This window comes from Camelus bactrianus, chromosome 19, assembly GCF_048773025.1.
Source record: "Camelus bactrianus isolate YW-2024 breed Bactrian camel chromosome 19, ASM4877302v1, whole genome shotgun sequence".
NCBI lineage: Eukaryota > Metazoa > Chordata > Mammalia > Artiodactyla > Camelidae > Camelus > Camelus bactrianus.
Genome location: NC_133557.1, coordinates 9,485,102 through 9,501,214, shown reverse-complemented (window position 1 = coordinate 9,501,214; position 16,113 = coordinate 9,485,102). Strand labels below are relative to the sequence as shown.

The 16,113-nt window shown below is 46.9% G+C and overlaps 1 long non-coding RNA gene across 4 annotated transcripts in view; it reads left to right on the top strand.

Annotated features, from left to right (window-relative positions):
* The window catches only part of LOC105073604 (uncharacterized), a 71,321-nt gene that overhangs the window by 23,927 nt on the left and 31,281 nt on the right, over positions 1–16,113 (top strand). Inside the window, exon 2 of one of the 4 annotated variants that reach the window (XR_012500585.1) lies at positions 444–513. The exons of the other annotated variants lie outside the window; for them this stretch is intronic. This is a non-coding gene — a long non-coding RNA (uncharacterized LOC105073604). The remainder of the gene's footprint in view (positions 1–443; positions 514–16,113) is intronic. 4 annotated transcript variants of the gene reach the window in all.

The following is a 16,113-nucleotide window of genomic DNA, read 5'->3' as shown; positions in this document are numbered from 1 at the left end:
TCCCTCCATTTCACCCTAGTATTCCCCTACTTGTCCTCAGGCATAGCTGATGCATCACTTCCTCTTGGAAGGGTCCCTGACTTCCTACCTGGTAGGTTGGGCCAGCTTGCCTGTTATCCTCTGAGCTTTGTGAGGACAGGAACTCTGTCCTGTGTTTGGCTCATCATACTCAGTATTCCAGCTCCCCTACTTACTAGCCAGGGGACCTTGGGCAAGCTATTCAATTGCTCTGTGCCTCAGTTTCCCCATTTATAAACTGGGAATAAAAATTGTTGCTCGTTCAGGGGTTGCTGGGAACATTACAAGAGCTGCTGTATATGAAAGGGCTTGGAATGGTGCCTGACATATAGCAGGTGTCCAATCCACGTAGGTTCTATATGTGCAGTTGTGCCTGGAGCACCCAGGATTCACCTAACATGTGTTTATTTGCTTCTGTGGAATAGGTGGTGACCTACCTAGATAGTCCTAGTCCCTGCTGTCTTTGGAGGTGGCATTCAAGGGACATAAAACTGGGTGAGTGATGGAGAATGATGATACCTAGAAGGGTGGCCAGCAAGGGTCTCCTGGAAGAGATGACATCTAAGCAGAGATTTAAGTGATGGGATGGAGCCAGCCATGGGAGGAGCCAGGGAAAGAGTGCTCCAGGCAGAGGCTTCACAAGTTCAAAGGCTCTGAGGCAAAAATGAGCTTGGGCTAGTTCAGGAATGACAAGGTGTGAAAGGAGATGAGGTCAGGAAGTTGGCAGGACCAGAACCCAGAAGGTGCTCAATAAATCATGAATGAGTGACTAAGGGGTGAGATTCAGCCTTAAAAAGTGGACCTGTTGGTTGGAGAATAACTTTTTGATGTTCACATAGAGGAATTTGTTGATAGTTATTCATGGTGTAGTCATGTTTTTGAGTTTGTAGTGGGTGCTAGGATCTCTGTCCCCTAGGGGTGCCAAGTCCAGTGGGCCCACTGGTTCTACCATTCTCACCTCTTATATAAGAGATGGTAAAACTGAGCCCAGAGAGCCTCACAGGACACTGAGAGTCCACAGTGACCTAGGGACAGAACTGGGGTGTCACTTTTCCTCATCAGGTCTTCTCAGTGGGCAGGGTGGAGAGGCAATCTCCTCTTGAATTGACAGATGGAAGCTCACAGAGGCAGGATATCCAGGGTCCCATGGCTCACTAGTGTCAGGTTGACGATAAGATCCTAGGTCTCTGACCTCCGACTGAAAGGTGGTGTGGGCACCTCAGCAGATAAGAAACCTTCAGCCCAGAAGGTGAGGTTCAAAAATACCTATGGGGCTGGGTGCCCTTAAGCATGGATGCAATACACAACCATTAGCATGGCTTCATCACTAGGATACCACGGAGGGCCTTCAGTCCTGCAAACCTCCCCCAACACCAGCTTACTGGTTTCAGAAAGTCCACTGTTAGGAATTCATTTCTCCAGGTCACATCAAATAAGGAAAGACTTCTATTCCCAGGGATGCTTACTGCTGTGTCAGAGTCTGGAATAAAACCCCCAAGCAGGAGAAAATGGGGAGGGGCTGTGAAGAGGACATCTAGTAGATGGAATATTCTGTAGCCATTAAAAATTATCATATGGGGGAAAGACCTCACGGAGTTATGTTAAGTGAAGGATGCAGAATCTCAAAATCTATCAAAGCACGTCTGCAACTATGAACCAAATAAATAAATAAACATGCACAAGAAAGTGAAAGAAGGGTGGTAGAACTATAGGTATTTCTCCACCTTCTTGTGTTTTCCAAAAAGATTATAAAATGTTTCAGTTCAGGAAACATTTATCTAGAGCACTTGCTAACTACTCCCTTACTTCTGAAGAGAAGAAATGATAAAGTGTCGTGAAACATGTCAGGATATTCATTCTTCTGACTATTGGGAAGATAGCATTGCCGATGGCAAATTTCCCCAACAACAATAATTATTATATCAACAGTGGCATTTCTTAGCAGCTCCACATGCCTGGCCCCGTTCTAGACATTTACCCTCCATAGAAGCTGGCCTTGCCAGGGTCTTTCTATAAAGAGATTTGCAATCAGTTCAAATCCATGCTCTGCTGTTTCCCAGCTCTGTGATTCTCTGTGCCTCTGTTTCCTCATCTGTAAAATGAGGATATTAACAGGGACTGTCTCCAGTGTTGCAGTGATGATTAAAGGATACTGTACCTGTAAAGTGCTTAGAGCACACAGTAACTTGACTTGAGAATTGTTGACTGTTTTTATTTACATATCGTCACTCATCTAAGCCTCACCATGGCCTCATGGGAGAAGGCTCTGTTATTGGCCGGTTCAACAGATGAGGGTGAAAGGACTGGCTCAAGGACATATGGTTACTGTGCGGAGGAGCTGCGGAGGATCCCACATCCATGTGGCCCACTGCCTACCTCCCCAGGAGTCCCAGGCTGGGCGTAACGGATCTAGCTAGTGGGGGCTGCAGGCTTGGCCCTCCCTGCCCTGCTTAGTCAGCTCTGGTATCCTTCAGATTTCAACCCTGCCCTGCCTGTCAGGAAGGAGGGTAGCTACCAGTGTCTCGATGTGACTCTCAGTGCTGTGGAACCCCAGGTGGCTGGAAGAGCCGCCCTGAGGCTCACTCTGCATATCTGTAAAGAGGGGATGGGGCATCACATTTGCAGGCTTCACCCCATGATGTGAGGAGGGAGCACTGCTCTGGGAGCCAGGAGCCTGATTCTAGCCCCGCCTCTGCTCTCTCTGCTCCCCCTTCTGGGCTCCAGCTTTCTGGTCTGTCAAATGGGCATGGGACAAGATGGTCCCTGAGCTGCCGTCCAGAGCCGATAATGGAATTCTGTATGAATTCCAAGGAGGAGAGTGGCCACAAATGCATCCACCTCACACTGATGGGGCTCTTTCTCTGGTAAGCTTCACTTACTCTGCCTGTTTCGCCAGTGTATTTCTCCAGTCCCTCCTCTTCTGAGCCAAAGGAAAAAGGATAGGAGGAGCCTGAAACTGGACCTCTTCACAGCTCTGTACCTCAAAACTAAGAGATGATTTGTCCAAGGCCATGCTGGGCTCCTCCAGAATTTGATAGCTGCTGTGTTCTCTCTCTGGTCACTTTGGTCCTCTGGGAAGCAGATTTGAAAACAGAGGTGGGGTTGCAGGAGATTTCTTGAGGATAACGAACCTGCAAGAAATAGAGGTGTGCCTTCAGTCCAGGGTGCATGTCTGACACCTGTGAAAGGAGAGGTGGGGGAAAGCAAGACTGGGTTAGAGGAGCCCCAGGCAGTGGTGTGGCTCGAAGGAGGTCTGGCCGACCCCATGGGGAGCTCCAGTTCAGAGATTCCAGGGCAGAATGTCCAGGCCCCGTTTCCGCACCGTGCCCAGTCATCAGCGGGGCATCCTGGAAGGGCGTGGCCTCAGCTCAAACGCTGGCAGATTGAGAGGGCTGCCAATAGAGGCTCTCAGTGACGGCGGTCTGAGTGGCAAGCACCTCCTCACAGCTGCCACGTGATTTTCTTTATTCATTTAATAAACACTTTCAGCTCTGGGCTGTGTGCCAGGTACACATCTACACACTTTACAAATATCATCTTAGTTAATCCTCACACTTGCCTTCTGAGACAAACAGTATTATGTGTTTCCTCCCCATTTTCCAGAGAGGAAACTGAGCCCAGAGAGGTTCAGTAACTTGTCCAAGGTTTTACAACCAGTGAGTGGTGAGCCCCAGGTCCAGCCCAGACAATCTGCTCTAGAGGCTGTGCTCTCACCGCTCTGCCATGAGGCCTCCTCTCCAACTGCAGAGGCCCTGGCAGCGATTTCTGGGAACCTTTCCATCTTCATTCCTCATTGACTGTGGAGCTCAGAGCCTCAATAGACTCCAGAAAGGGGCCTGACTGGTGCAGTTGAGGGGTGTGGCAGGGTCCCAGACCCTCCTGGAGATTTTGCCCTGTTCCCTCAAAGCCTCTCACCTCAAGGCCTGTGCATATCCTGTTCCTGCTGCCCAGAACACTCTTCTCTCCCCTCTTTGCCTAGGTAAGCCCTCCTTCCATTGCTCCCCTGCTTGACCCCAAGATCTAGCTCAGAACCAAGATGGTATGTGGTGGGAAGGAGCATGTTTTAAAGTCTCAGATGGCAATAATGCTCGTTGACATTTACTGAGCACTTACTATGTGCCAGGAGACAAATCTGACTCTTTATGTCGATCACCTCATGTAACCATCACAACAACTTTTGAGGTGGGGCCTGCTGCCACCCCTATTTTACAGATGAGGAAACCAAGGCTCAGAGAGGCAAGGTGATTGCCCAGGGAGACCCAGCTAGGTGTCAGGACTCAAACCCTGATTTTAAAAGAATCCCTCTCTCTAAGAGGCCCAAAGGGGGTCTTTCTCCTCCTTAAGTTGTGGGTGGGTACCCACATCTGCTCTATTCACTGCCACACTCCATCACCTACACAGTGCTGGGCAAATATTAGTCCTCAATAAATACATATCTTGAATGAATGAATAAATTAATGAGTGGAAAACCTTCTTGTGACCCCCACCCCACTCACCTTGGTCCCCTTTGACCTGAGTTCAGGTTAACTCGTCAACCCTCAAGGTTTCCCTCTGCTGTGGGGGATGCCTGAAACCCTATCCTGCCTGCCACAGACTTTGACCTTACCCCATGAAAGTGTCTCTCTTTCAAAGTTGGAGACGTTCCTGAACATGCTAACTCCTGTCCCTGGAAGGGTCACACCTTAAGCGGCTCCCTGAAACCTCTAGAAAGGACTGGTTGCAGGAACCTGATCACTGGGCTCCCTGCCCAGTCAGGGGGACCTGGGACAAGCTCCCAGCATGGGTCAGGGATGGAGGGGCTAAAAGGCCCCTCACAAGAGCCTCATGTTCAATGAGCAAGTGAGATGGTTCAGAGTTTGGGCCTGGGTCACCTTGAGCCAAGTTTTCATCCCAGCTCTGCCTCTTCAATCTGTGTAACTTTAGGCAGGTCACTTTACCTCTCTGAGCCTCTGTTGCACCTGTGTAAACCGAGGCCAATGATAGCACCTACTAAATAGGGCTCTGTGAGGCCTGGAGCACAGTCAGCCCCTGATAAACAGAAACTTTACTTGAAAGGCCTTCAGGATATCAGCATCATTCCCTCCCGAGCCCCATTTGACCAGGTCAGGGCTGGCTCCCTCACCCCACAGTGGCCTCTGCTGCCTCCCTCTCTTCCCCACCAGCCGAGCTGAGAACTGTCACTGGCAGATGCTGAGGCGGATGTTGAAACTGCAGAGTTGGCATTTCCGGGCTCCCAGGGCTCCTGGCACAGAGGAATCAACCCCTCTCCGTACCCCCAGCTCTGCCTCCTATCCCTACCTCTGCTCATATACCAGCTGGGACCCAGCAGCTTCTGGAAAAAGCCAGGAGGTGGCCCAGGTGCGTGGAGGCAGGGGGCTGTCAATGTTGACCTGTGCCTGACCCCAAACTAGTGGACAGACTCCTAAAAAGTCTGAACGTCCACACGCCCCCAGTGCCCCTTATCCACCTCCCCTCTGTCTCACCCCAGCTGGTGAGCAGCAGGGGAGCAGAGGGGTTAAAGGCATGGATGGCCTCGGTTCAGATCCCTCCTCTGCTACTTACTGACATGTTAGTTTCTCTTTGTACCTCAGTTTCTTCCGCTGTCAAATGGGGATGTTGATACTAATTGTCTCTACCTCCCAGAGCAGATGGGGATAAGTGAGGTGTTTAGGGTGCACACAGTTGGTGCTCAGTGACGTCAGCTGTTGTAAACCCAGAGTCCACGCTCTTCCAGTTGACTTCTTGGACCTTTCAGCCCCAAGGAGCATCTCCTTTCTGACTCCTGTGGCTCCAACAGTCAAGGCCCTGCAGCAAAATCCCACTGGCCTGGTGCACAGTAGGGACTGCTTGGCTGTGATACGTGAACTCATGGAATCTTCATGAGCACTTTTGGAGGTAGAGAGTATACTGATACATATTTTATAAAGGACCACATGGGCACAGAGAGGTTAAGAAATTGCCTGAGGTCTCACAGCCAGTAAGTCTGCAGATATTTACTGAATACCTGCTGTGTGCCAGGCACTGTGCTCAGGGCTGGGAACACAGCAGTGGACAAGACAGAGACCTGCTCTCATGCCCCTCACATCCCACTGTGCTGACAGGTAATAACAAGTAAGTGGCTATGCCAGCTTCCAGTCTACAAAGAGCCAGGAAGACAGGGTGTGGGGCAGATAGAATGGGGCGGGGCTGTTTTAGATGGGGTGGTTAAGGAAGACCTCTCTGCAGGGATGACTTTTGCCTAGAGTCCAGAATGCAGCAGGTGCTTGGCAGGGACACGGGGAATCTAGCTAGCATTACTGTGGCAGCTGCAGTCTGGAATCCTTGAGATCCCAGGACTGGTAGCGCCTACAAACCCCTTGCCTGTGTCAGCTTCACAGTAGATGGTGATTCTCCCTGCCCCAGCTGGCCCACCTCTGTGAAGCAGTGAAAAGAACAGGGCAAATGACTTAGATTCTCTGGGCCTCACTTTTCTTATCTGTAAAATGGGCATTGATAAACACAGCACACACTTGGGAGAGCAGAGATGATTAACAGAGACAATCCAAGGGAAGTGCTCAGCACAGAGCCAGGCACAGCAGAAGCACCTGATTGTTGGTGGCTGGAGTGGACATGTTTCCTTCCTTTTAATTGCCCAGAACCTTCCAACACCCTGGCCTTCTGAATCCCCTCCTCCCATACTGGCCTCCCCCACTTCCTTTGCAGCCAGAGGAAGTCACGTAGCCCAGGATAGCCCCATGCCATGCTGGCTGGAGTGTGGCAGCCTCTACACTGAGTGTCCAGAAACAGCAGGAACAAAGGTCCGGATGTCATCATCCAGCATTCGCCTCAGCAGCATGAGCTCTGGCCTTGGGGCCCCGTGCTGTTAGCAGGGACGTTTCCCTCAGGCCAGGCCTTTGACCTAATTTGTTTTGTTTTGCATATGAAGCCTCCATTCTGGTTGCTGACCCTCTTTAAGCATGTTTGTTGCCGTGGATCCTTGATGATCTGCAGCCCATGCCATTGTCTGGAACCTCCAGTAGTATATTTCTCAGATTGAGTGGAATCCTGCAGATTCCATCCTTCTGGTCCAGGATGGCCCCTCGGGGATACGCAAACACCCAGTTCTTTCCGCTGTCCTCACTTCAAGGGCAGGGGCCTGGGGCTGCTCACGTTGGTGTTCCCAACCCCCAGCACCACGTGGCACAGGGGGAAGTCTCAATCCATGTTTGTGGTGTGAACACATACGTGGCACAGGCTGTGGTTTACCACACATCTGCCCATCCTGGTTGCTTCCCTGAAACATGCTCCAGTTTTTCGTTGTTTTTCTCAAATTGTAGGGCCCAAAACTGGACACAGAACTCCCAGAAATATATGAGCAGAGCTGAGCAGAAAGGGACTGTCACCTCCCTCACTCTAGATACTGGACTTCTAATAACTTGACCAGACATTTCATAAGCTTTTTGGTTGACTGCGCTGATGACCTACATTAAGCTACGATCAAGTGTTGTGTTTTTATGCCCCCTCCCTGTACTGTTGCTAAACCTCATTTTACTACCCTTTCTCCCTTAATCTCATTCTCACGATGGCATTGCCCTCCTCCCCTTCTCCCCAGGAATGAGAAATTGATTACAGCTCAAGAGCCCACTTTAATTTGTTGGTAGCCATTGCCCAGAGCATGGCATTGAGATAGATTCTGGAACTGAGCTTGGGCTCAATGCGAAAGACTGCTGAAATTGATTAACGATGTCTCCCAAGATACGAGAAGGGAAGTGCTAGTTTATTCAGGATGTGCTTGTCATTCCCCATCATAGGTGCTCCTAACCTGGGGCCCCTAGAAGGGATTCAGAAGGCCCATCGTTAACTTGGATAGGAAAAGTGTTACATCTTTAATTTCACTAGCATCTGTGTGAAATTTATCATTCCTTCAGTGATGCGTGTAGGCCACAGTCCATGGTGGTATTAGCAGGACCCATAACTTTGTCACCAATAGAAATCATAGATACCTTCTTATCATGTTACAGATGTTCCAGATATCTTGAAATATCATTTATGCTCATCATGACTTGGGAATTACAACAGTTATTTGCTAAATCTGGTGTTGTGTAATAAAGAAGCACATGTATTACTGTAATGCAGATTGGTTTTTAATATTTTGATGTTTCAGTATAATTGGTTTCCTTTGTAATACTATATATTTTATTTCATTAATTTGAAAACATTATTCTGAGAAAGGGACCACAGTTTTTACCAGATATCAAAGGGTTCTGTGAACTCTGGACTCTCAGGTTTTAGGAGCTCCCTGCCCACCACCTTCCCAAGTCTCTCCCTTACTCTGGATCTGGGAGGGAGCAGGAGGATGAGGTGAAGTCCTTCAGACCGAGAGAAGCCAACCACATAGCCAGGTCCGTGTCAGCCACCCTGAGGTGCTGTGGGAGGTGATGGACCAGCAGAGGTGGCAGGAGGTGATGCGGGAAGTGGAGGTGAAGAGGTTGTACAGGCAACTACTGGGCCAAGGCTGGGCTCTCTCATGACAGAGGGGAGAAGTGGGTATTTCCTAAGCTGAGGTGAGGGAAGGAGTCTGAACCTGACCTTCTAGAGGCCGGAGGGAAGTTTTAGCCCCAGAGAGGTCCCAGGTCATCCTGCCGTATGCAGGAGCCTATGGCTTGGGAGGGAGGAGGCTCATGCTACAGGGGAAAGAAGGCCCAAGCCCCTCCATCCGGCATAGGCAGCTTACTGATCATTGTCACTCATTCCCTTATTCATTCATTCATTCATTCATTCACTCGAGTTTACTTAGCACTTAGTCAGTGGCCTGGTGATGTGCCAGGCACTAGGCAAAGGGACATGTGGGAAACTCATTCCTCCCTTGACAAGACACAAGCAAAGACAAAGACAACATAAAAGCTGGATGTTTTGATGGGAGAAAGTCCATAAGGTCCCTCACCCAGCCCAGAGGGATCAGGGAAGACTCTCTGGAGGAGGTGACCTCTCACCTGAGCGCAAATGAACCATGCCTGTGGGTGCTCGGGGAGAGTGTTCAAGAAATGGGGGCAGCAGCATGTGCAAAGGGCTGGAGAAGAAAGAGGACCCAGGGGACTTGCCAGGCATTCAGTGTGGGGGATGGTGGTGATGAGAGGTGGCTGAAAGGGTCACACAGGGAGCCTGGAGCCATGCTTGGACAGTTCCCCAGCTGTGGTGAGGAAAGGGCGGGGGCCCCTGCTGCCCCATCTGTCAGTGGCACTGAGCTGTGACTTCAGTGGTCTGGGGAAGTTCAAGGTCACCGTCTGGGGTGGGGGAGGTAGGGACCATCTCACCAGCACTGGCCAAGGCCAACTGGGAAGCTAGGGCCGATGCCTGCCCCTCACGGCAGCCACCATGAAGGTCCTTCTGCTCCGAAGGCCTGAGTGGGCCCTATTCCTTTATTTATGGGCTGTGTGAGCAATTTGCTCCTTGCTGGCCGGCTGGCTGGGTGTGTGATGCGGGGATTACTCACGCCCCAGTTGTGGTCCGGCCTCTGCAGGCTGCGGGGTAATGAGTGAGGTAATTAAGTGTAAAAGACAGGAGCGGGCAGGGGAGGGCTGAGGGGGGCGAGCAGTCACTGGTTCTTTTCAGGAGCAGGGGAGTGAGATAATGTAGGATAATAGCTCCGCCAGGCTCTGCCCAGGCAGCCCGGCCTGTGTGAGAGGTGCCCCCCAAATGGCCAAGACAATTCAGCTTTTTCAGGGAAAGTTTGGAGGGGGGTTACTTGGGCAGGGCCCGGCTCCTGGGGACAGCTGTGTGGAAATGACCTTGGTCCTGTCCTGTGTTGGCTGAGAATAGGGAGGTGGCACCTTTGGTTGGGGACGAGGAGGCTGAGAAGAAGTGGCTAGGTCCAGGGAAGTAGATGAGGCAAGAGGAAGGGGCCACATGGGATTGGAAGCCGGAGCTGTTTTTCGGAAGAGAAGAGATGGGTTGAGAGCAGTGGGGGAGGTTGCCGGTGGCTCCAGAGTCTGCCTCGCTGGGTGGGAACTGTGGCTTGGTCATTGGCTAGCTGTGTGACATCAGCCTAGTTAGCTCCCTCTCTGGGCCTCAGGGCTCTCATCTGGAAAGTGGGGCTGTCCAACCAGTTCCTACCTCACAGTCTGGAGGCTTGGCAAGATGATGCATAGCACCTGGCACACGGTGAGTGCTTCATAGGTGCTTGAGACAGTCAAGTCCACAACCAGGTGGCATGGGTCATTCATTCATTTATTGAACACATATGTATTGAGTGCCTAACTTAGTCTAATAGGTCCCGGTGCTGGGAAAATAGCAGTGAATAGAACAGAGTTCCTTTCCTCTTGGAGCTGATGTTCTAAGAGGGGAGCTAGACCATTAATCATTAAACACATAAACATGTAAGGTCACACCAATGATCCCACTTCTCAAAATTTATTCTAGGGATGTGTTTGGATACATGTGAAATGAATACATTCAGGGTTATTTATTGCAGTCTTGTTTGGCCTAACAAAATCTCAGATGCAGTCTACACATCTATTATAGATGAACTGATTAAATAAAGTATAGAATAGCCAAAGGAATACTATATGGCCACCAAAAGGGTGAGGTCACTTTTTATGTACTGATACAGAAAGCTCTCTAAGATGTATTGATGAATAAAAAAAAGGTAGGTGAGAAATACTTTGTGTAAAATAGATAGAAATAAAAAAATACTATGTATAAGCTTATGTATATAAGAAACTAATCATACTTGTTACCTGTGGATGGGAGCAGGATTGGAATGAGAGCCAGGGGTGGGAGGGAGATTTTTCACTACATGTTTTCTATAGTTTTAATTTTTGTACCAAGTGAATGTATTACTAGTTCAAAATTTTAAAACAAATTCAGCTTTTTCTTTCCTCCTTCCGTCTCCCAATATTTGTTGGAGGTGGCGGGTGGGGTGTGGGACCAAGCAGAGAAGGCAGCTGAGTGAGGATAGGTCAGAGAAGGGAATTACAAATAGGGAAATGGGAAAGGCTAGCATGAGCCATGTGGTGTTGGAATGGAGTTGGAGGGATCAGTGTACACTCATGGCTTTTGACATATATAGATAGATAAGCACTAATACCCATGTAGCAATGAGTACTTCTAGCACCAGATCTTGGTTTCTAAATGTAGCATCTTCCACTGAAAGGAACCAGGGGTTCTTTGGAGAATGACTCATTTGAAGGCTGGGACAGAGAAAGTACACAGTGAGCCTGGAGCCTCTACTTGTGCTATAAAATAAGTAGAAGTGCTCAAGTAATGCTGGGGACATGTCAAAAGAGCCTAGGAGCTGCTGGCCAAATCTGGGACAATCTGAGCATCAAAATAAATGATGACAGTAACAGATTACAATGCATTGAATAAAAACAGGACTCCATGAATCTACACTGATATCATTCATACACATATATATATGTGTGTGTGTATATACATACACATACATACATACATACATAGCATGTGTGGAGGAAGAGAAAACTCTTTCTTACAGTAAAATGTCCAATAATAAATGTAGAAGGAAGGATGGAAATATTATGGTAATATTTGATTCTGGCAAGAATCCTTATTGGATGTAAAAAGAAAACCATTATGTTAAAAGTTGTTGGGGACAGGATATTTACATAGTCTTTAAGTATCTCCCCCCAAGATAATGTATTAATTACAAGGGGAAGAAGAGTAAATTTATAGTGGAGAAACAAGGCAAATACTCCCTTAATCAAGTGATCAAAGGTAACATTGTTACTGAACTCACGTTCAGCTGCTTGTGGCTCAAGACTCCAATACTGAGAGAAAAGTGATGGGTAAAAGGAAAGATATCTTTTTTGAGGAAGCTGGCAATCCTGGGGGAGAAGGTGGACTCGTGTCCCAAAGAACCAACTCCTGGTTGCTGATTGGGGGAAAGAACTTTAAAGGGAAGCTTCAGGGGTACACAGGCGGTGGTGGTGGGGTTATGTACACAACAGCTCACTCAGCTCTGACAATTATCTTGAAATTTGTCATGCAAGGGTCTGATCAGCATCATCCTGATTGTTTTAAGTACAGTGAATCTTCAGCTCCAGAGTCAGTTTGTTCCCATTTCCTTGAGGCCATTTCTTGGAGTTGTGCAAGACAGAGCAGCTTACGTCATGGCTATAGTCTGGTCATCATGTAGTTAACTTCTTCCATCTGGTGAGGGCTTCCATATCTGTAAAACAGCTCAAAGGATATGGCTCAGAATATTATCTATAGCCCTTGAGGAAGAACTAAAAGTAACTAAAAGTCCTTCACTTTGTTTAATGGGTGAATTACTATTATTTTGTCTTGTTTGACCATTTTCCTTTGCTTCTTCACTTTCTCATTTCTCTGATTAAATTAATTCTTAGGCTAAAATTTTTCCACAGACAAGAGGCAGGCAGAGAAATGCGGCGGGGGTTGCTGTCTGTTCTGGGAAGGTCCCATAGGGTCCTGCTGCTCCATTACAGCATCATTTGTTATGGGACAAATTGGTAGGATGCACAAAGAGTGCAAAATCACTTCTGGGATGTTCTTGCGAAAGATGCAAAACCTAAATCTAATCACAAGGAGCCATCGGATAAACTCCAATTGAGGAACATTCTACAAAATAGGTGGCCCTGTAATCTTGGTAAGTGTCAAGATAATAAGAGGCAAGGAAAAACTGAGGGACTCTTCCAGATGAAAGGACACGAAAGAGATATGACAACAAAATACAATAAGTATTTCTAGATGGATCTTTTTGTTTTATTGTAACAGATTATTATTGGGACAAAAAAAAAACACTAAAAAAAGCAAGTGTGTTTAACTGCCAACATTTGGAAATTCTGGGTAAAGGATGTATGGGAATTCTTTGTACAATATTTCCAACTCTTCCCTAAGTTTAAAATTATTTTAAAATAGAACGTTTTTTAAAAAAGTCATTCAGATGAGATGGAAACCATACAATGTCAAGTCGTGATTAGTGATATACAGAAAAATGAAGTAGGCAGGGAATGGCACCGTAGGGTTGATGCAATTCTAGATGGTGTGGTCAAGCAGGCCTCTCTGGGAAGGGACTTTTTAGCAAAGACATGGGTGAAGGGAGAGAGGGAGCCCTGTGGATATGGGGGGACCACGTTCCAAGCTGAAGAACCCACCAGAGAAGAAGCACAGAATGGAGCCATCTTGGTGTGTGTATTAGTTCCTATTACCATGTAACAAATGACCACAAACTTAGTGGCTTAAAACAGCACCCATGTAGCTTGCAGTTCTGTAAGTCAGAAGTCTGGCACAGTCAGCTGTGCCATATAACATAACCTAATCACTGGAGTAAACCCCATCGTACTCACGGTCCAGAGGATTCTGCTGGACATGCACACCTGGGAGCCTGGAAATCTTGGGCACCATCTTAGAATTCTTCCTACCGTGGTAGGGGTTTGAGAATCAAGGAAGCCAGTGGGGCCAAAGAGTAAGCCAGGGGCGGGGGAGCAGGGGTAGGAGAGAGCAGAGTATCTCAGGTGGAGAGATACATGTAAACCATAAAGCCCAATGGAAGACTGAGGTCCAGAAAGTGACCTTGTGCATTTTTGCTCCTGAGTAAGGGGGAGTTTGTGTCAGTTCCCCATTGACTCACTTGAAACAAAGAGCAACCCTGGGGTAGGATTCAATAGATGATTTCAGTCATACATATACATACATATGTTTTCATATTCTTTTTCACTATAGATTACTATAAGATATTGAATATAGTTTCCTGTGCTGTACAGAAGAAATTTGGTCTTTTAAATCTACTTTATATATAGTAGTTAGTATTTGCAAATCTCAAACTCCTAGTTTATCCCTTCCCACCCTCTTCCACCTGGTAACCATAAGTTTGTTACTATGTCTGTGAATCTGTTTCTGTTTTGTGGGTAAGTTCATTAGTGTCTTCCTTTTTTTTTTTTTTTCAGATTCCACATATGAGTGATATCATATGGTATTTTTCTTTCTCTTTCTGGATTACTTTACTTAGTATGACAATCTCCAGATTCATCCATGTTGCTGCAAATGGTATTATGCTTTTTAATGGCTGAATAGTATTCCATTGAACTTCCTGGGCTCAGAGGTACTTTATGCACACACACACACACACTTGAAAATGGATATAAACACTTTACTTCTCCCCTTTTTACAAGAGGAGCTGATCTACCTGCTTTCTTCCCCTTGGCAACGTGTCTTAGAGACTCTTCTGATGAGCTCATATGGAGCTACCCATTCTTTTGTACAGCAGCTGGGCTGTCTGTCATTTGGATGAACACTGTTTATGAACTACCTCTGCCTGCAACCTGACCACTTATTCTCCCAACACCCTGAACACTCTTGGCCTCTCCCTGGGCCCTGCAAGGGTCACTGAAGCTCTAGTTCAGCCCACTTCTTCCACTCAGATGATGAGTGCAGGATCTGTTTGCCCAGTGGCTGCCCAACAAGATTGAGTTACACTACCCAGAAGTGTGTAAGAGTCATACACACAAGGGTTAAGACCCCAGCCCCGGGGGGCAAATGTCCAAAGAAAGTCAGAAGGCAGGGCAGAGGGAGACAAGTTTAACAGGGGCCCAAGGGCAGGGGGCTGAGGGTTCAGTCCTGCCAATCTAAACACGGTTGCCGCCTCTTCTGTACACACATCCAAGTTTCTCTACAATGTCTCCAGGAATGGGATTGCTGGGTTGTAGAGGAAGTGCAAAATAATACCACGTTTTCTCCAAAATTATTATACAAATTGACCCCCCTAAAACCAGTGTCAAGAAGTTCTCCTTATCCATGTAAGTGATCATATTTGCATTTGTCCAGCTTTTTAAGTTTTGCCAATCTAGTGGACGTGAAATGAGCTTTTAATTTGGATTTCACTAATGACTGAGAGATTGAGCATCTTTTCATATGCTTATTGGCTGTTCATGTTTTCTGTTTTCTATGTTCAAATCTTCAGCCTGTTTTTCTTTTTGATTGTTTGTCTTACTGATTTGTAGGAACTCTGTATGTTTTGGATACTAACCTTTGTCAGATTGTTATAAACATTTCCCAGTTTGTGGCTTATCTTTTCAGTTTTTTATGGTGAACTTTGTTCAAAGTCTTAATTCAAATATAGATTAGTTTATTAATAGTTGTCTTTCATGGTTGAGACTTTTTGCTTCTTGTTTAAGAAATCTTCTCCAACCCAGATCCATCCCAATCTTTCCACATGCATATGTACATGTATTAAAAATGAAACATACTGTATGTTCTTTTTTGCAGTGAGTTTTCTACTTAACAATATAGTGTGAACATTTTTCCATGTCTAAAATTCTACAGCATCATTGGTAAATGGTTGCGTAGTTTCAATTGTATGGAATATACTATTTACTGAATCCCCTATGGATGAACATCTATGTTGTTTTCAACTTTATCAGCCATTACCATCAATGTTGCCAAAAACATCCGGAGCTACTGTGGTCCACATCCATGGTGATTTCTTGTAGATAAAGTCCTAGGAGAGAAATTGCCCATCCAATTAGAGATTTCTGAGCCATTGTACCAAATTTGCCAGAGGTCTCACTTTTGATTCCTTTCCCAGAAACAGTATGACATTGTATTAAATTGCCCTTCCCAAGAGTCTTGAATGGGCAAAGTAGATGGATGGCACTGGGTAGGGGGTCCTGGAGACTGTGTTTGGGGCAGGCATGTTCAGTTGCATGCATGGAGACCGTCACTCTGGCAGATGATTTTATCCACCTCTTCCTTCTCACCCCATCCCCCAAGGAGGATGACTTATTAGGTGGTGTTGCCTGAAAAGAGCAAAGAAGTGCCCAGTGAGACCAGCTCCGGTGATGATTCTCTGCTAATTGCATTTGAATGGTGTAAGTTACTGCCTCAGTAAGACCCTCTGTGCATTGAGGACTGGAAAGGGTGTTATTTACGTGCCACTGGGGCAGGGCAAGCAAACTTCTCATGAAATGTTTGTCCAGTGAACTGAGTTTAAAAAGTCCCCCAGAGAGCTCTCAGCTTGAGAACTTGAAAACCTTAGATCTGGCCTCCCATCTAGCTGGGGGTATCAAACTTCTCATACTTAAGCATTTAATTGAGCAAATATCAACATCTATCTTTTTTAAAAAAATAGTAATTGATACT